General features: G+C 40.3%; 1 protein-coding gene across 5 annotated transcripts in view; it reads left to right on the forward strand.

Annotated features, from left to right (window-relative positions):
• Positions 1 to 21,148, forward strand: part of RNF38 (ring finger protein 38) — a 122,568-nt gene that overhangs the window by 48,201 nt on the left and 53,219 nt on the right. For 2 of the 5 annotated variants that reach the window (XM_068552297.1, XM_068552300.1), the window contains exon 2: positions 3,997 to 4,067. The gene's annotated coding sequence lies outside the window, so the exon portion shown is untranslated. Of the gene's footprint in view, positions 1 to 3,996; positions 4,068 to 15,801; positions 16,166 to 21,148 lie in introns of those variants that run through there. The other 3 variants (XM_068552298.1, XM_068552299.1, XM_068552294.1) reach the window with 2 other exon arrangements.

Genomic DNA, 21,148 nt, shown 5'->3' on the forward strand with positions numbered 1-21,148 from the left:
AAAACTCGTGGTAAACACTGTCATTTAATGTATGTTTGGCTAGATTCTTTCAATTTTCAAAAATTGGCTCCTTTATTTTAGTATAGAAGGTTTCTTCTTTTGCCTCTGTGTGCTTCTTTCCCTGACTAGCTATCCAAAGTTGCTTACAATCTGTATTTTATTCTTCAGGAGTTCAGTTTGAGTGATCTGTCTACATTCTTTTTCTTATGGGGCAGGGACAGCTGGAGAGGGAAACTGGTGCTTTTGTGCTTTCATTTGCCTCTGGGATGCTTCTGCATTGTTTTCCAGCAAAGGGCCCTTCCCTTTGTGGCAAAGGAGTGAATTCTGATATTCAGGGGAAAAAAATCAAAGAGAGAAACCTTGCCCATTTAAAAACTGGGTTCTATTTTCTTCCTGTTGAGTTTTTTGTTTTTCGGTTTTTTTTTTTTTTTTTTTTGGCTGCGCAGCTTGTGGGATCTTAGTTCCCCAAGGGGTCAAACCAGGGCCCCGTTATGAAAGCACCGAGTCCTAACCACTGGACCACCAGGGAATTCCCATTACTGTTGAATTTTAAGAGTTCTTTGAATACTTTTGGGTATCAGTCCTTTATTAGATACGCATTTTGCAGATACTTTCTAGCAGCCTGTGGCGTTGTCTTTTCATTTTCTTAAGTGTCTTTCACAGAGCAGAAGTTTTTAATTTTATTGAAGTCCATTTTACCATTTTTTTCTTGATGGATTATGCTTTGGTGTCAAGCCAAGGACACTTAGATTTTTTCCTGTTATCTTCTAGAAGTTTTATAGTTTTGTGTTTTACATTTAGGTCTATGATCCATTTTGAGTTAATTTTTGTGAAAGGTGTGTGGTTAGTGTCTAGGTTCTTTTTTTTTGTATGTGGATGTCTATTCATTTATTTTTAATGCTCTCTTTTGGAAGAGATTTTTAAGTTGCTAAATAATGTATCTCAACCTTCATCTTTCCAACTTCATGGAGTCCAAGTTTTTGACAATGGTCCCAAATGGTGGTCTCCCTCATAGTTATTAGATGGTATTATGTGAACTATTTCTAACAAAGTTTCATTTTTCTTAGACTGTGTCCAAGAGAAACACACATAACATGATACGTTAAATACAGCGGTTTTGCATAAGAGTAAGATAAATGTCTGTTTTGGTACCTCTTTGAAAGGTATCTAAATGTATGCTTATAATCATCAGTTCTTAGGGTTCTTTTCACCAGTCTAACTTTAGTATTACATGATATTAGACTAATAGGAGACTGAAAGTATAATTTTTACTAACTCCTTGAAACTCATCTACTGAATTTTTTTTTAATAATTCAGATTTTTTAAAAAATTATTTTATTTTTATTTTTGGCTGTGTTGGGTCTTTGTTGCTGCACGCGGGCTTTCTCTAGTTGCGGCCGGCGGGGGCTACTCTTCGTTGCGGTGCGTGGGCTTCTCATTGCGGTGGCTTGTCTTGTTGTGGAGCATGGGCTGTAGGTGCGCAGGCTTCAGTAGTTGTGGCACGTGGGCTCAGTAGTTGTGGCTCCCAGGCTCTAGAGCGCAGGCTTAGTAGTTGTGGCACATGAACTTAGTTGCTTCGTGGCATGTGGGATCTTCCCGGACCAGGGCTCGAACCCATGTCCTCTGCATTGGCAGGCGGATTCTTAACCACTGCGCCACCAGGGAAGCCCTCATCTACCGAATTTTTGACAGAATAGTTTATGTTGTGATTAGATTTGTCATTCTATCCCAGGAGATTTTAGTATTTGGGAACACTGTCGTATATATATACTTTCTTCCAAATTATGGTTGTTGAATATGTGAAATGATGTTAACTGTTATCAGTACCAGTGGGAACTCTATGGTTTATATTATTCTTATCCATAATTGTAACTTTTTGGCAACTGTACCTTCCCCCATCTCATCCTTCCCAGAATAGTCATCCAGTGGCAAAAACTTGTTAAGCTTATTAATATTTCCGAGAAATAGAAATTAGAAAGATCTTTTGATGTGATCAGACTTTTTAAAATTGTTTTTTTATGCTAATACTTTGTTGATAAATTTTCTTTTATTGAATTAGTTAAGGAATCAGGCTGAGCAGATTATAGTGACACACTATATTACATATGCTGTCAGTATGCTATATCTATATCTATATCTATATATATATATATACACACACACACACATATATACTGTATGTTACAACTTTATTTAGTATTTTTATTCCTGTGTTTCAGTGAGGTTGTTTTCTTATTTTGATCCTTTTTATATTTTATAATCAATGTGATATAAAATGAGTTGGGAAACAACAGTTTATATTGGGAAGTTAGGAATAGTCACTGTCACTGGGATTATTGATTCTGTATATTTGAAGAAATTATCTGGTAAAGTTATCTAGTAAGGACTGTTTTTTTTTTTTTGGCCGCGCTGCAAGGCTTGTAGGATCTTAGTTCACTGACCAGGGATTGAACCTGGGTTCCCGGCAGTGAAAGAAAGCGCCGAGTCCTAACCACTGGACCTGCAGGGAATTCCCCTAGGACTTTTTATCCTTTGTAGTTTTTAATAATTTTCTCTGTTATTGCCAATTATTTTCTTATTTTCTTTTTATGAATGCATAAGAGTAATATATGATAAAAATCTACCTTTAAAGTCTAAAAGAGTTATTTCAATAAGTGTAAAACAAAAATTTTTATTATTAAGAAAATGTGTCAAAGTTTAGTTGGCAGCATTCTTTCTCAAGCATATAGAATAATTGGACATCTGAATTGACGGCATTGTAAATTTTATAATTTTATTTGTTAGTGTAACGTCCACAGGAGTGACAGGGGGATGTTTTCTTAGGTTCAACTAAACATTTGCACATTCAGACTGGTAAAACCACCGTAGGTCTCACTTGGCAACATTTATTCAGAAGGATATAGGACAGAAGCTATAACTTATCAGTAAGACAGTGGGAGTCCTCGCAGCAGTTCATTCTTTCTGAAGTGCTCTTCTCACAGCTTAGGTCTGAAGTACTCTTCTCACAGCTTAGGTTCAAAGAGATGAGATTCACATTGTGTGGTGCAGAGAACTCCGTGGGCATAGTTTCCAGGGTCTTTTGCCAGGACATGCCTAATTAGGTAACATGTCATCATACTCACAGAAGTTCAAGAACGTGGCTTCCTACTAAGTGGCTATTGTACTTCCAGTCCAGATACAATTTACTAATTTGGTAATTTCTGTCGTAAGAAATGTTGCCAGGTAACATAGGTGGCATGCTGTTTAATCAGGTTAACAGGGATTAACCCGAGGTTGAATTCTCATACATAGGGAGAACGGGTTTTGCTCATCTTTGGTCCACAGTCATGCATGCTGATTTTTTTTCATTTATGCCTTCTTGTTTTAGTATTATCATCTTTCAGAAGGTTTTTCTTACTCCAAGATTATTTTTTTAATGTCATTTGTTTTCCTATTGGTTAGAAATGTCACTGTTGTCATAGAGCAGTTATTAGGAGATAGTTCTTCAAATTAACAAATGGTTGCGTATATTAAAAATGTGTACTTTTTAAAGTAATAAAAACATATTTATAATCTTACGATTGTGTATTAGATTGTGTTATTTGTATGCTGAAAATTTATAGGGTCAATTTTTTTCTCAAAGAAAGTATGTGTAGTCTGAAAAGCAGTATACTTTTTTCTAAATAGAAGTTTGCCTATTGAAGGCTGTTGTGCTTATTTAGGTGGCCTTACTCTGAAAACTAACCACTCAGTGTAGTAGAAAGTGGTGAATTAGGGGTTTGAATAATGGGGTTCTGGTTTCAGACCTGCCACTTCACTGACTGCTCCTTTGTGCAAGTCAGCCTGTCTGTGTTTTGTTTTGCTCAAACTGCACGAATAACAATCCCTATCCTGCCTATTTCCGAGTATTGTTGAGGATTAGATGGGATGATGGATATAAAGGCACTTTTAGATTGGTAAAGCAGTTTAAATGTAAGGAATTATTGCATCTTAACTTTTCCTCCCTTTCTCTTGTAGGTAGTGTTGGTGCTTCTTTTCAGTGCCAGTCCATCCATCACGACCACATTTGTCATGATGACAGTGACAAGGTGAGGTCCGTGTTGATGTCTACAATGGTGAAAATGCATGCTGCCCTTATATCACTGGATTCACTTGCATAACTCTGGTCGTAGGGGCAGAAGAGTGTGACTTGGGGGGCACAATGTTGAGATGCAGAGAGCCTTGCTGGTTTGTGTGCCAGCTCACTAGACTGCTCCAGAAAACTTGCAGATAATTCCCAGGAGGTGGGCTGGACTACTGATAACCCATTTCCTTACCCCCGTTCCTGTCTCTGTCACTGCGCTTCTTTTCCTGCACAGCCTGGATGGATTATCTTAATATACGAACAGGTGCTCCCAAAGCTGATAACTATTTCAGCAATTTGTATCTGTTTCCAATTTGAAATATCTCAGACATTCCAATTTGGTTTGTTTTGTAGTTGATTGTATTATGGCTTATTCTCATGCTTACTTCTTTTTTTTTTTTTTTGGCTCTGTTTCCAAAGCCCAATTTAAATGTTGAGGAATGACGGTGGAACCTGTCTGATTCATGCAAAAGAAGCCTGCTTTGGGCCTTTTTTATTTTTTAAATCAGGCCCAGACTTTTGGTATTTTGCTTGTGTTCTTTTTATCTCTAAAGAAACTGGTCTTTGGGGGCTTTCCAGTACTCATCAGCACCCTTGATGGCCCAGCCCTTGAAGTAAATACTAATGTGGGCTTGGTGTTTGGAACCTCTGGCTGCTGATATTGGATGGGCTTAAATTTAGTCTTTTCCATCATCAGTTTCCAGTGGTCTCCCTCCCACTTCCTGTGTCTTGTATGCAGGAATGTATCACTCCCCTGGTAGTTTCCCCAGGCAGACCAATCCAAGTGCTGTTTTTCTGTGCTGTTGTAATCAAGATCCTCCTCCCTCATCCTGTTGGAGCTCGATCAAGATGTTGGTTGATCATTGGGATTTTCCAAATGGGCTTTTTGTTCTGTGTGTTGATCTCTCTGTCTTTGTGAGCTTTGCTCAGTCAGATTTCAGTCTGTTTACAGAGAGAGTGGTATGCTTTTAGTATTCCAGATTCTCTCTTATTATGATAGTAATCCAGAGGCATGGGTTTAACTTTTAACTTCTTTTAGAAACAAGCCACTGAAAAAGACTTCTGAACTATATAGTTAGCTCCCTAAAATTCAGTATACCACAGATTTTAGACGAGCATTTGAAAATAAGACTGATAGAAAAGGCAAAATCACTTTCGGTCAGTAATATTACAAAGAATTGTGTTACATCATTGTAAAGATGTTTGGGGGTTAAAATTTCTTTCCGCAGCTGGGTATAATATGCCTCTATCCATTGTTCATTTACAGTGGAGAAGCCAGACTATTCTCTATTCTGTCTCCAGGTTTAGAGTCTAGAGATGAGATTTCTGTCCATTTCTGCCAGATACTTTTTATCTACTTTAAAATGGTTTTCCTCCTAATTTCTGAATCTTTGTATGACTGATTTTGTGCTTTTAGGATAGGATCTTTCCTGAAATACATGGGGGGAGGGAAGAGAAATTTTAGGGATTTTTGTCACTTGATCAGCAGATCAAAGAACTGTCAGAAACTGCTCTCCTCTCCTGCCTACCATGCATATATTTATGATGGTTTCCCAGAGGGAAGTGGAGAGAATGGATTAGGGTCTCTTGACTATATTTATAATTGATTCAACTGATTCAGTCAGCAAATAATATTTGTTGATAGGCAGCTATGTTTCTTGGCACTTAGGGAATATATCAGGATACAAAACAAAGATTGCTGTTTTTTCATGAGTGTGCAGTCTAACTGGGGGAGGCAGACAATAAAAATAAACATAACACATAAGTTATATAGTATGCTACAATAAGCACAATGGATTAAAGAAACGTACAGCAGAATAAGTGGGATGAGGACCACCAAGAGTTGGATGTTACAGATTGCAGCTTTGAATAGGATCATTAGACATCATTCTGGGGAGGAGAGTGGTGGATAGGACAAGAATCAGATTTCTGTGTTTGTAGCAGCTTCTGACTTCTTTCTTTCTATAATAAATGGGTATTGGTTTTGCAAAAGCAACAACAAAACCTGCTGCCGGATATATGCCACTTGGATAGGTATGTGTGTTCTCTCTCTCTCTCTCTCTCTGAGAATTGAAGGGATTATAGAGTACAGCTAATTCAACCCTCTTTTTAAAATAAACTTGCAAGCTGTGACCCCAGTGGGAGAAGAGACTTGTTCAGGAGTCACCCTGGAGTGCTGCAGCTAGATCACATCTTCTATCCCTGATACAAGCCATGTAAAGTAATTGTCTAGCTATTCTGAGCACATTGTCAAAACACATATTGATGCTTGCTTATTATCCTCACTTAGCTTTCAGGCATGGTCCATTTCTCAGATTTGGGAACAAAAGTTGATTTTTCTTAAACGTTGTCTGAATTTTAACTAATTCATGTGTGATGTGAGTGGAACCAAGGAGAAAAAGGGCCAGTCCATTTGTCGGACCTCCATTCTACAACCTTGGAAGTGGTGGCAAGCCCCCAAATTCCATGGTTTGGCTTGTTTTCCAACTTAAAGTTTCTCTGCTGCTATACATCGGCTTGTAACTTACAGTGCCGGAAGGAGCTGTTTCCAGCTCTGAGGTTTACTGTTAACTACTGTGAGTTACATACTCTCATGTTCAGTTTATATTGGGCATAGCAATTCACACAAAGCCCTCCAACAATATTTTTATATTCATTCACAATGTCATACCCCATAATTTCCAGGTAGCAAACACTTACTTATTATATATCAATATTTGAGTACCTACTATGAGCTAAGCATTGTTCTAGGCACTGGGGACAGTGTATTGAACAAAACAGACAGGAATCTTTACTCTTATGGAGCTTGCTCTCTGTAAGTGGGTTAGGGAGATGGCAAGACATAAATAAAGATACTGTTAGTTCATTTGTGTTATGAAGAATAATAAATCAGGTAAGGGATATAGGAGTATTGGGAGAAGATTACCTTCTAAACACCCTTTGAAATAGGGGTTGTTTTATCCCCATTTGTAGGTGAGGAATGTGAGACATAGATTAAGTAGTTTCCCCAAGGTTACCCAGTTAGTAAAACTGGGATTCAAACACAAGCTACCTAATTCAGAGTCTGTACTTGACCATCTGAAGAAATCTGTTCCTAATGTAGCTTTACCCACTCAACTCTGACATGCTCAGGAGAAAATATCTTCAAGTGGAGAAGGCCCTGGAGAATCACAGTGAACCAAGTCACTTGGCAGGTAATCTTTGCCTGTCAGTTTTTTCTTGACCAGCTCCTTTTGGCCTCCATTGTGATTCATGACTATTTGTTACTCCAGGCTTCTCTAACCTGACACCCCTGCCCTGATTCATACTCAGAAATCTGTGCTTCTTTATAAGAAACCTCACATTGTATATTGCTGTATTGCACTGATCAAATGTGATGGTTATGTAGAAGCAGTTTAAAAGTATAAAGAATAACACAAAAATGTGATTGTGATTGCATATTTATGTTTCACTTAGATATTGAAGTTAACCTAAATCAGCTAATGTCACCTTGGGATTATTAAGTAGTCATCTTCACAGTGAGAACAAGCTTGACATGGGGGATTAGGTCTGTCCTGAGAATGAGATAAAACATTGAACAATTTGGTAAAAGGAGACTATTCCTTCAGGTGAGATGAATTAATTTGTAGCCTCAATGGTACACTCTTCCATAGTGGCCTGGTAATACTTCTGGGAAGGCTGGCCATTTGAGAGAGGGAAATGGAGAGTTCTTTCTAAACTGCATGTGAATGGCTACTCAGAGCAGAAGTCTTTTCTGGACAAAACTTCCTTTTGCTAGCCTTCAGGCCCTTTGTCATGGAAGACGGTACCAATCCAATTTGTGTACAGGTATTCCCACACAGACTGCTTTCAGAAAGATTGGAAATGTGCTACTGGTTTTTCTTCCATGACTATATACTTCCTTTTGTCTTAATCTTTTAAGTTTTTAGTTTTTAAAAAAATTACATGTTGATTGTAAAAAGATATGCAGCACTACCTTCAATCCCTCTCCCCAGAAGTAACAGCAATTGGAATTTTAGTATTAACCAGATTTTTAAAAATTATATTTGTGTAAAATATTTTTCATCTTTGCAAACAGGGGTTTTTAGTATATTCAAAGAATTGTTTATCTATCTCTACTATCTAATTTTAGAACACTTATCACCACCACCCCCCAAAAAACCTATACCCATTAACAATCACTCCCCATTATTCCTTCCCACCAGCTCCAGGCAACCACTAATCTTTCTGTCTCTATGGATTTACCTGTTCTAATCACACAATATGTGGCCTTTTGTGTCTGGCTTCTCTCACTTAGCATGATGATTTCATGGGTTTGTCTATGTTGTAGCATAAATCAGTACTTCATTCCTTTTTATGGGTGAATAATATTCCATTGTGTGGATCTAGCACATTTTGTTTATCAATTCCCCAGTTAGTGGATATTTGTTTGCATGCTTTGGTTATTGTGAATAACACTGCTGTGAACATTTGCCTGTGAGTATGTTTTTGTTTTCACATGATTTTAACACTTTGAGGATCTGCCAAACTTTTCCAAAGTGGCTGCACCATTTTGCATTCCAACAAATGCTTGAGGGTTCCAATTTCTTCACATACATGCCAATACTTTTTTCCTGGTTGTCTTTTATAGATTGACTGATTGATTGATTGCTGCTTTGGCTCTTTGTTGCTGTGTGCAGCTTTCTCTAGTTGCAGCAAGCGGGGGCTACTCTTCGTTGCGGTGCACGGGCTTCTCATTGCGGTGGCTTCTCTTGTTGCAGAGCACGGGCTCTAGGCACGTGGGCTTCAGTAGTTGTGGCACACGGGCTCAGTAGTTGTGGCTTGCGGGCTCTAGAGCGCAGGCTCAGTAGTTGTGGCTCACGGGCTTAGTTGCTCCGCGGCATGTGGGATCTTCCCGGACCAGGGCTCGAACCGGTGTCCCCTGCATTAGCCAGTGGATTCTTAACCACTGCGCCACCAGGGAAGCCCCTAGTTGTCTTTTAAATTATAGCCACTGTAATGAGTGTGAAGTGGCATCTTATTGCGGTTTTAATTTGCATTTCTCTAGTGACTAACTATGCTGAGTATCTTTTTATATGTTTATTGGCCATTCCTAAATCTTCTCTGGTCAGTTAAAAAATGTCAGTTAAAGGTCCTTTTATTGTTCTTGCCCCTTGTGCTTAAAAAATCTCCCTATGCCTCATATTATTATTATTTTATTTATTTATTTATTTATTGCTTGCTTGCTTGCTGCCTTGGGTCTTCGTTGCTGCGCGCGGTCTTTCTCTAGTTGCGGTGAGCGGGGGCTACTCTTCATCGTGCTTCTCATTGCGGTGGCTTCTCTTTGTCGTGGAGCACAGCCTCTAGGCACGAGGGCTGCAGTAGTTGTAGCTCACGGGCTCTAGAGCTCAGGCTCAGTAGTTGTGGCACACAGGCTTAGTTGCTCTGCGGCATGTGGGATCTTCCCGGACCAGGGCTCAAACCTGTGTCCCCTGCATTGGCAGGTGGATTCTTAACCACTGGACCACCAGGGAAGTCCATATGCCTCGTATTATATCGTTACATGTGTTCCATTAGGGAAATGTGGGGAAATAGAATATGTCATAAGTAACCGTACCATCTTTCAATAGATAACACTCTTAACATACATTTTTTTCTTCAAATTTTTCTTTGCATTCTCTGGATGGTTAAAACTAAAGCACTGATTATCTATGGCTGTGTAATTAATTATCCTAAAACTCAGTGGTGCAAAGCATATCTTTTAGTATCTTTCATGGTTCTGGGGTTTCCTGTGCTCAGCTAGGTGGGCTCTTGCTTGGAATTTCTCATGCAGTTGCAGTCAGATGGTGGCTAAGGTTGGAGTCATCTCGATGTCTTCACTCACATGTCTGATGGTTGATGCTGGTTGTCAGCTGGGACTTCAACTGGGGCCCTCAGCCTGAACACCTATATGTAGCATGGGCTTCCTCACGGTATGGTAGCTTTGATTCTAAGAGTGACTGTCCCAAGAGGACCACACAGGTGCTGTATGGCCTTTTATGACCTAACTTCAGAAGTCACAAAGCTTCACTTCCACCATAGTTACAGGCCTGCCCAAATTCAAGAGGAGGGAGCATCAATCCTACCACTGGGGAGGAATGTCTACATAATAAGAAGAGAATGAAGGATGGGAGAACGTTTCATGGCCATCTTGAAAAATATAATCTGCACATTATATATACATGAAACATCAGTTAAAATGTCTACATAATGTTCCACCATAAGGGTTCATGGTAATTTATTTAACTTGTCTTTAATTGTGGAGCTGTAGGTCATTTTTAAAAAATTGTGCATTTATTCATTCAGCAAATACTTGTAAGTGCCTACTATGTGCCAGGGATAATTGAGTCACCAGGTTACCATGGTGAAAAGACTGACAAAGAAGGTCCTTGTTCTTTGGGTGCTTATTTTTTGTGGATGGGACAGGAAATGAACTGTATATGTAAACCAGTAAATAATCAGATACTCTTAAGCACTGTGCAAGTAATTGGGCAGTTGGCTACGCTAGATTAGGTGTTAGGGAAGGCCTTTAAGAAGGTGACACTTAAGCTAAGATCTGACAGATGGAAAAGAACAAATCGAGAAAATCGGGGCCATAGGAGAACATGCTAGGGAGAGGAAACAGCTAGTGCAAAGGCCATAAGGCTAGAAATTGAAACAAACAGAAGGAAAGCTGATGTGCCCAAGCAAGGTGGATGAGGGAGGAAGTGGTGGTATGAGATGAGGTTGAAGGGGGTAGGCACAGACTAGATCAAGTGGATCTTGGTAAGCCAGGGAAGAAGTTTCAATTCTGTGTATTATGGAAGCCTTTGGAAGGTTTTAAGCAAAGAGTGATGTTATATTTTTTTAAATATCCCTTTTCCTGTTGTGATAAGAATTTTTAAAAATTGTGGTAAAATCTGCAATATAAAATTTACCATCTTAACCATTTTTAGGTGTACAGTTCAGTAGTGTTAATAAGTACATTCACATCGTACAGCCAATCTGTAGAACTCTTTTATGTTGCAAAATGCAAACTATATCCGTTAAACAATAATTCATTCTCTTCTCCCCCCAACCCTTGGCAGTCGCCCTTCTAATTTCTGTCTCTGAATTTGAGTGCTCTATGTACCTCATACAAGTGAAGTCTTTTTGTGACTGACTTAGCATAATGTTGTCAAAGTTCATCCATGTTGTAGCATGCCTCAGAACTTCCTTCCTTTTAAAGGCTGAATAATATTCCATTGTATGTGTATAATACATTTTGTTTATTCATCCATGGATGGCCACTTGGGTTGCTTCCACGTTTTGGCTATTGTGAATAATGCTGCTGGAACATAGGTGCACAAATATCTCTTTTAGACCCTGCTTTCAACTCTTTTGGGTATATGCCTAGAAGTGGAATTGCTAGATCATTTCTTTCTTTCTTTCTTTTTTTTTTTTTTTCTATTTTTAATGTTTTGAGGAACCACTATTTTGTTTTCCAAAGTGACTGCACCATTTTACATTCCCATCAGGAGTGCGCAAGGATTCCAGTTTTTCCACATCCTTGTCACCACTTGTTGTTTTCTGTTTTTACTTGTTTTGTTTAATAGTAGCCATCCTAATGAGTGTGAGGTAGTAACTCATTGTGGTTTTGATTTTGTATTTCCCTCCTGACTAGTGATGTTGAACATATTTTCATGTGCTTACTGGACATTTGTACGTCTTTGAAGAAGTGTCTGTTTCAGTGCTTTACCCATTTTATAATCAGGTTTTGGATTTTGTTTGGTTGTAGTTCTTTATATATTCTGGATATTAACCTCTTATCAGACATGATTTGCAAATATTTTCTCCTGTTCCGTAGGTTGCCTTTTCACTCTGTTGCACTGATGTTTTCATTTTGAAGTAATCCAATTTATCTATTTTTTTCTCTTTTTGCCTGTGAGTTTCAGAATGAGATCTTCCTTATATATGTCCTAAGATTATAATTGTTTTTCTTTTGTTAGGAATAAGGAAAAGGGACTTCCCTGGTGGTCTAGTTGGTTAAGACTCCGTGCTTCCAATGCAGGGGGCATGGGTTCGATCCCTTGTCGGGGAACTAAGATCTCGCATGCTGCTCGGTGCGGCCAAAAAAAAAAAAAAAAAAGAAAAGAAAAGAAAAGAAAAAAGAAATAAGGAAAAGACAGAAAATCTGACAAGAAATCCATAACTACTAAAGAAATCTAATTCCAAGTTCAGATAGCTAACCAGCAAATTCTACCAAACATTTAAAGGAAGCATAACACCAATCTTATAGAAACTCTTGTAGAGAATAGAAAAAGAGAATACTCTGTGATTCATTTTCTGAGGCTAGCATAATATCTGTAACAAAACTTGATAAGGACATTACAAAAAATGGAAAATAACAGCTAATCTCACTTAAGAACATAGATGTAAAAAGCAAACCAAATCCAACAATATATAAAAAGAGTAGTGCAATATGACATGATTTTATTAGGAATGTAAAATTGGTTTAACCTCCAAAAAACAATCAAGGTAAACCCAGTAACAGAAAATCCATGATTATCTCATATACAGAAAATTTTGATGAAATTAAATATCCATTTTATGATAAACTTTTAACAAATTTGAAATAAAAAAGAACTCCCTTGATTTGCTAAAGGAATCTACAAAAAACCTACGGCCAACACCATACTTAATGGTGAAATGTTGGAAGCTTTCCAGTTTTGGAATAAGACGAAGATGCATGCTCTCACTGTATCTATTTAGCATTGTACTGGAGGTCCTAGCAAGTGCAGACAAGAGGAAAACACGTTGGAAAGAAAGAAATTGAAGAGTCATTTTCTGCCAACAGGACTGTATACGTAGAAAACTGAAAAAAAATTAACAAAACTAGTATAATTAATAATTATATATAAAACCTAGAATAGACCCTAGAACAAATGTGCAAGACCTCTACAGAAAACTGTGAAGCATTATTGAAAAAATCAACAACTTGGGTAAATAGAAGGGTTCATCTTACTTACAGATTGAAGATTCAATATTGTAAAGATATCAATACCACCTAATTTATCTCTGGATCCCATGCTGCCCAATAAAAAATCTCAGCTGTCATTCCCATGTGTTAGACTGGTAGGGCACCAGGGTAGACAATCCCAGTGACCAGATACATTTGAAGGAACTGCAGTATCTTCCTGTTTGGTAAGCAACATATTGGTATATTTTTATTTTAGAAGTTGAGGGGACTTAAATGACTTAGGTACCCCAGGAAGAAGTTTTTAGTAGGCATTCACAGTTTTCATTTCTGTTATGAAAACGAATTTTAAAGGGCAGTCTTGGAGTCAGAATTCTCAAAAGTTCTTGCTACAAGCAACTACTTTTCGCACAAGTGCTGTACTGTCCCCTAGCCACATGTGACTATTTAAACAATCCTGGTTAATGCATTAGTTGCACTAGCCCCATTTCAGGTGCTCACTCAGTAGCTATATGTATGTAGCTAATTGCTACCCTTTGGATGCTGCAGATGTTGAACATTTCCATCATTGCAGAAAGATCCATTGGACAGCTCTCCAACAAGGCTTCCCACCTTTTTGTACCGACACCAAGTAGAATTTTAGGTGGACTGGGGTTGAGCCACTGCTCTGGTATAATTTACTTCCTGCCACATTAGGTGGTCAGTGGCCCACCTTAAAACATAACCCACTCATCAGGTGTTTATTAGCAGGGTACCAGATTTTCTGGTTAAGAAAATCAATTAGAAAAGAAATTGCAGTACAAATTTCCAACTATTCAACCTTGAGGTGTGGGAGCATTGTTTACATGTAGACAGACTTCTTAGTGAAGGCTTCAGATCCCAGTTAACTAAGATCTCAGCCATTTGAGAAGGGTTCTCAAAGAGTGCCTGACAGAGGATTGGCTGAAGCCCAGGGGGAATTCACATAAGCTTAAGGGTTAGGAACCCTGGAGGACTGTAATAGATATTTGCTGCTGAAATTCAGCACTTGAGGAACCTGACTCTTAGGATTGGACAGCTTCCAAGTGGTAATTTCCCTCCCTGTTCCCAGTTTTTGTCTCTATTTCCCCCTCTCATTACATAGCCCATGTCCAAGTAAACAAGAAAAGCTGTTTCAGGGTGGTCTGTATTATGTAAGGAAGCTTGTATAGCTGAGATTCTGTTGGAAGATCTGTAATGCTAGGTGAATCCACAGCAGTAAAGGGGGTATTGTGGGGGATCCAGATGTTAGAAGTGGATTACGTTGGATGCACCTAAAGGTGTGGTTGGGATTTATGACTCTGTACTGTGAAATGAGGGTAAAAAAAAACCTTAAAAGTTTAGATGTAATCATCTCCAAATTGGCTGCTTTGGAAGACCAGCAGAGAGGGCTTTGGGAGAAGAGTCAGCTAGATAACTGGGCTACATAATGGGGGCGTGGGGCTGGGGGAGGGGACTTGTTCATGGGGGCCTGTTATCTCATTCTAGCCTCTCTTTGTCCAGGAGTTGTAAAAACCTGTGATGTTATTGCTGGAACTTTGAATTCAGCAGTTGCTAAGCACCTGCTGTTGTATTTCAGGCTGTAGGTTTAGACCTTAGGGTTACAGAGTCAAAACAGGTCGCCCAGTGTGATATGGGAGACAGATGTTCACAAATAATTACCCTTTCGTGTTATTCATATCAATGCATAGAGGTTCACAGGGTCCTGGAACATCATTTTAGTCTGGTTCCCTGATTTTCTACAGAAGGCAGCTGACCCACAGCAGGAAGGAGACTGGTTTAAGTAATGCCAAAAGAACCAGAACCTGGGTTTTTTGATGATTGGACTGAAATATGATCACCATCCTTGAAGACATAATTCCTATCTGCTTTAAACCCACTTCTTCGATAATGTCCCCTTGACTGCCCTCTTTTCCTCCGATACCATTTAAACTATTTTGTCCTTGTATTTATTGCGCTTTTATGGAAGATCTTACTTCCTCTTTTAGATCTCGAACGTGATTAGGACAGGCACCATGCCAGCTTCGGTCTTCGTACCTATCTCATTTCCTGTCCTCAGCACAATATGAATAACTGTTTAATTGAGGCTTACAGTAGGACAAGTTGGGTTTGAACCTGCCTCTCCATTGAGACACATTGGCCAAAGACACCGTGGCCAAATCACCTCTCTCTACGTCAATAAAAATTCCTAACATTTGGGCCACATGAATACATACTATATTGGGAATTTGAGTGAGGTCAATTACTGTTTGATGGCTGAGTTCTGGAGGCGGTACGCACGGACTTGCAGCAACACTTGGGGAGAAATACGTAGAACTCGTAGACTCGGCCCGCCCGCGGCCCGGCATAGCGGCAGCCTTTCCGGGCGCCAGGCGCGGGGGGGGGCGGGGCGGGGCGGGGCTGCGCAGGGGTGCGGCGCGACGGCTCTGTTGCCGGAACTAGTCCGGGTCGCGCGCCTGGACGAACGTAGCCCGCCCCGCCCCCTCCCCCCGCGGGTGGAAACAAAGGGGGCTCAGCGCGCGGCGATCAGCCGTGGGGGAAAGGGGCGGAGCGACTGGCGGTCTCGCGCCCTGGGATCGCGAGGTTTGTTCCGGAGAGGGGGCAGGGTGGGGTGGGAGCGACCCAGACCCGAGAAGTGGGAGGGCCGTGTGCTCGCGCATCTTGCGGCCTAGCGGCGGGGGGCGTCGCTTGCGCGCGCAGCGGAGGATACTGCGCCGGCGCGTCCGGTCGGCGAGCACCGGGGAGGGGCGCAGCGGGGCGGGGCCCCCCTCGTGCAGCGGTGCTGGGTCGTGCGACGGCCGGGGCGGTTAGGGCGCGGGGGCCGAGAGGATGGAGCCCCCGAGGCGTTAGCCGACTTTTGTCAGCTCTGGGCGTGCAGCTGTTGTTTCTTGGCGCGGCCCGTGTGATGGTGCCGGGAGGAAGGAAGCGCCGTGATAGCGCCTCGGTCGGAGCCCGGGTTCCAGGGTTGAGAAGGCCCGGGAACAGAGGATCTGGCAAGCTGGCCGCTGGCTGGACGAGCGGTCACAATAGGAGGCGGTGGCCCGGCGAGGAGCCGCGGGAGTAGCCCCGCAGGGCGGAGCCTTCCTTTGCAGGTACTGGCTGCCGCAGCCGTTGGTTCCCGCACGAGGGCGGGACGGGCCGAGCCTTGGGCCGTTGGGAGCCTGCGGGGCCGCGCTAGAGATGAGGTTGCTTGGTGTTCAGCGGGGCGCGGCCGGGCCGCCCGGCGCTCTTTGTTCCCGAGGCAGAGGCGAGGAGGTGCGGGCACAGCCCTCGGGAGCGCCGGCCCGCCGCGTCTGGCAGATGGCCTCGCTCTTTCGCTCCCTCCCTTTTTGCCCAGGCGCGGGTGAAATGATGTCACTCAGGAGAACGCAGAACCCGGTCAGAAGGGTCCTGTCTCCGTCCTTGTGACGCCGCGGGTTTCTGAACAGGCTGCGTTTTGTTCTCAGGGGATGGGAATTCTTCCTTTCAGGGCTGAAGAATGAAAGAGATTGGTTTTGAGCCGAGAGTTTTTCAGAGTATTGAGGACCAAAGAGAATAAAGTTTTCGTTTACGTGTGTAGGACTTGTAAGACCTTGTTTTTTCTTTATGCTCCAAAATGATGTATACTATTAACATTAAAAGTTGGGTATGTTAGTTCTTGCACCGTAAATAGAAACGAATAATGTAATATTGAATTGCCTTTTCTCTTTTCTTACGAGGCGCACTTAATATACGAAAATTTAAGTGTATGCAAATCATTCACAGTCGTTTATTACCTTAGAATTGCAGGCCTTTTTGGATACTATTTGGCCTCGATTGCAGATACTGTTGTTAACACAGTTACCGCAAAATTCCTTTAAGTAGGTAGCAGCCCTGGTAACTAGTCTTAAATTTTTTTTTAAATCCATTCTCTCAGTTTTTAAGAAATCAAAACTTAATGAGGATCTAGGGACAGTTGGGATCAAAGTAAAATTGTTTCTGTCTTCCATTAGGAAGAAATTGGGCTTCTATAGAAGTAACAATACAAGACCAAATATAAGGATCAGATCAGTTGCATTGCAGCTGGCATGTGTGCAATACTTGCAGTAAATAGATGAAAATTACTGACTAGATTTTTAAGTAGGAATTGTATCATTTAATGTACTCCAGCTCTTGCTGGCTCATAAATGTATTGGCATAGTATATTTCACTTTTGAAAACCTACTAAACCTTAAATCTGTTCATTATAGGGGTTCAATTTTAAGTTGATATTTGTAATTTTCTGTAAGGCTTGTTTCTAAAAGACTTGGTAGCCTTGAGAGGCTATAGTTGAATAAATTTTGCCACAAATTAGCCACGTGCTCCTCAAGTCCTCATCTGTAAAATATGAGAGTTGGATTTAAATGTTCTCTGTGGTCCCTCCACTTCTGATATCTTCTGTGACTCTGGAAGGTAGTGTGTTTCTGTACTTGAGTTTTATATACCCATCCAATTTTTATAGCTAAACTTAAGTTGGAAGTTATTAATCTGAGTAAATATTGAGAATTTTCTTTACTAGAGCAACCTGATTTTTGAGCAAGGGTGGACAGAGGATGGCACACTTCGACATAATTGAATGTGTTAGCATCATAATGTGGAGCGTAGACCTGTTGTGTCTCTGCAATTGCTTTGGATGAGGCTTTTAGTTACATCGCTAGACTGTTTATTTTATTTATTTTTGGCTGTGTTGGGTCATTGTTATTGCGCGCGGGCTTTCTCTAGTTGTGGCGAGCAGGGGCTACTCTTCTTTGCGGTGCGCAGGCTTCTCATTACCGTGGCTTCTCTTGTTGCAGAGCACGGGCTCTAGGTGCGCGGGCTTCAGTAGTTTTGGCATGTGGGCTCAGTAGTTGCGGCGCACGGGCTTAGTTGCTCCGCGGCATGGGGGATCTTCCCGGACCAGGGCTCGAACCTGTGCCCCCTGCATTGGCAGGCGGATTCTTAACCACTGTGCCACCAGGGAATCCCCGGTAAGGTAGTTCTTGATTAGTCCTGTGATTGTTGTGTAGTGTCTGGGTCTAGTCACTAGTTTTCTGGTTGTTTCCTGCTAACCACATATATCAGGCATCTGTTTTCATGTAGGTTCATCTTTGGTTAAATCATAGCTTGCTTTATGTTTTCTCTCGACAGAGTGTATGGATTGTAAACACATACTTGAACTCTATAGTGGTAGTCTAGTTAATTTGTTCAGCAAATGTTAGATTCCTAACATCACATTGTCTATCTGTAGATCAAGCAAATGCTTGAACTCTATAATGAATTAACGAGTGAGTTTTGAGCAAGTAGACAAAGAGGGGCCATGTACACAGTCTTATTTTTCCCCTAGCTCTTCTGTCATTTCATGTTCCTTTTTAAAGGATCTGAACACTTTTCCGTCTCCCCTCTATGTTAGGGGTCCCTGTTGTCCTCATTTATTCCTGTTGAATTTGTCCCTCCCTAGACTGAATCTCTTTGAGGGCAAGAAATATTTCTTTTTGTTTTCACAGCATCTAGCACATGGTAGACATGCAGTAAGTATTTGAATTAATTGTGACTTTTATTCAGTAAGACTTATAAAGCACTCAGTCACACTTCATCTTTTCAAATGTGTGTATGTGTGTGTATATATGTATAAATTTTTTATTGATTTGGACTGGTCATGGTCTAGATATTTTCCAAATCCATGTAATTCTTAAGAGATAAATCTTGAAAAGATGGTTTAGAGCAATCTACTTTGAGGTTACCAGAGTAAGTAAAATGATTTGAGACATACTTCCTTGAGGGGAAAATAATCCTTGTGCGTGCAAATCTGGATTGTGGAAGTGAAGGAAAGAAAAATTTATTAAAAGAATGTGTAAGTCTTAACTTTTCCTAACCTTTATGTTCACCTGCTCGGTACATGTAATGGGTAGAGACTTCCTTAGTTGCACGTGCCTCCCTTCCCCCCTTTCCCATTAATTTGTTGGACTGTGGGGTGAGAAAGGAGGGTGGAGCGTTTCAGCTATTTTCACCAGCCCTGGTTCTGCTCTGTTCCCAGAAAGACATGGGCCCATTTTGTTGTTTGCCTTAACTCAAGAACGGGAATAATAGTTTATTTTAAAAAAAGAGGGTCCCATTGCTGGACAGTAATGGTCCTTCCCCGGTAAGTAGTACCAGTTCTTGAATGGTTTAATGACTGCATAATAGTCCGCCAAGCACACATACCATAATCTCACTTAACAAATACTTATTTGTTAAACATTTAGGTTACTTCTAGTTCTCTTTTAAATTGTTGCTGTAATGTGATGAACATATTTGTGCTTATGGCTTTTCTCATATTTTGGAGTATAATCTCAGAATTTGTCAGATTCGAACTGTTAAGTTGTTAATGAAATCTCCTTGATTACTTTCCAGGAGATTAATATTTGCCATCATGGAAGTAGTGAGATATTTGGATTTTTAGATAATTTGGATTCGACCGCTTCATTTTTTAAGTACCCAGACTTGGACCTAGAGGAGTAAGGCACCTGTTGGAGTCAACGTTGACCAAGCACCTACCTTGTCATTTTTTGTTTTGTTTTTTTCCCTTTGTCTGTTAGCCTATGATTTGAGTGCCTTTGAGCAGATGGTACGCAGCTTTTGTAACAGTGAACAATTTTTTTTCTGGAGAGTAATGTGGCCATTTTGGAGAAGGCCGTTTGGCCTTTTGAGCAATTTATTTTGTGGAAAGTACATTATTTAATACTGGTCTAGAGATCATACACCTGTATATCCTCTACTTCACTTATATGAGAAAAATGTAAATGAAGGAAGCTGTCATCAGAAGTGATTTTGGAGGAAGCAAGTTCTGGGACAATATGTGGACCTAAGTCCAATGTTATTTTTAACACAATAACTACAACAATTTGCCACATTAACAATAATACTACACTGTAACACAAAGGTTAAATTGTTGGTTATATTATGGTTACCAAGACAGGGAAAGGCCACATTAAACAGAAGATGTCCTTAAAATAGTAATGTGTTATTGCTTAAAAGGTTAAACTGTTTTCTATAATTCTAGTCTTGTGAAACAGAAAACAGTTATGCTGGGTGAATTAGTCATATAGTTGTATGTAAATAAACATTAGAAATGAGAAGTGTAGGGAGTTGCAGATTCAGTCCCATCTCAGGAATGTTTTCATGGCAGGACTTTTTAAATATAGGTGCATCCTGAGAGAAGGCTGAAGTTACCATGTCTTTGTAATGCTCAGCAGTTCGTAGGTTAGGGAAAAATAGAACTGTATTGATTTTCAGATATAGTATAACCTCAGTAATCTTAACTGAGGGAGAGTTAGGGAAGTAGTGGAAGTAAGAAACAACTTACAAGGAAACATTTATTTTTAAATGTTTAAAATAGCTTTAAATAGGCATTGTGGAATAGTTGTTCCTTACTAATCCAACTAGGTAGATTATAAAGAAGAATGTTACTTTTCAAATTCTTCAGTTAGAAGGTGGTTTAGTGGGTTGAGTCTGAACCTTAGAGCCAGATAGACTTGGCTTCAAATTATGGCTCTGGTGTTTATGAGATGTTTCGCTTTAAGCAAGTTGGTTAACCCTAACTTGCAGTATGTAAAGATCAGAAAGCCCAGTTTGGTTCCTGGCATGAAGTTTACTATTACCAGATTGAGGTTTTAAAAACTGCTGTATTGCTTAGATAAAAAGTCATCTTTCATAATTAAACTAATACAGCTAGATTTTGGAGAAGAAACTCCTTGAGTATGGCACAACAGTTTTTATTCTATTATATACATGTATGTTATGTTAGTTTTCTATTGTGTGTAACAAATAACCACAAATTTAGTAGCTTAAAACACAAATCTATTATCTCACAGTTTCCATGGATTGAAGTCCTGGTATGGGTTAGCTGTAGAGTCTTCTGTTCAGGGTCTTATTTGGCTGGAACTGTGATTTTTATTAGAGACTTGATGGCCTCTTCCAAGCTCACTGTTGTTGGTGTAATGTGGTTCTTGTGATTATAGGGCTGAGGTTCCCCCACTTTCTTGCTGGCTGTCCACTGGTGACCATTCTCAGTTCCTAGGTGCCCTCAGGTCTCTTACCACATGGCCCCCTTCATATGACTT

This window comes from Eschrichtius robustus, chromosome 10, assembly GCF_028021215.1.
Source record: "Eschrichtius robustus isolate mEscRob2 chromosome 10, mEscRob2.pri, whole genome shotgun sequence".
Classification (NCBI taxonomy): Eukaryota; Metazoa; Chordata; class Mammalia; order Artiodactyla; family Eschrichtiidae; genus Eschrichtius; species Eschrichtius robustus.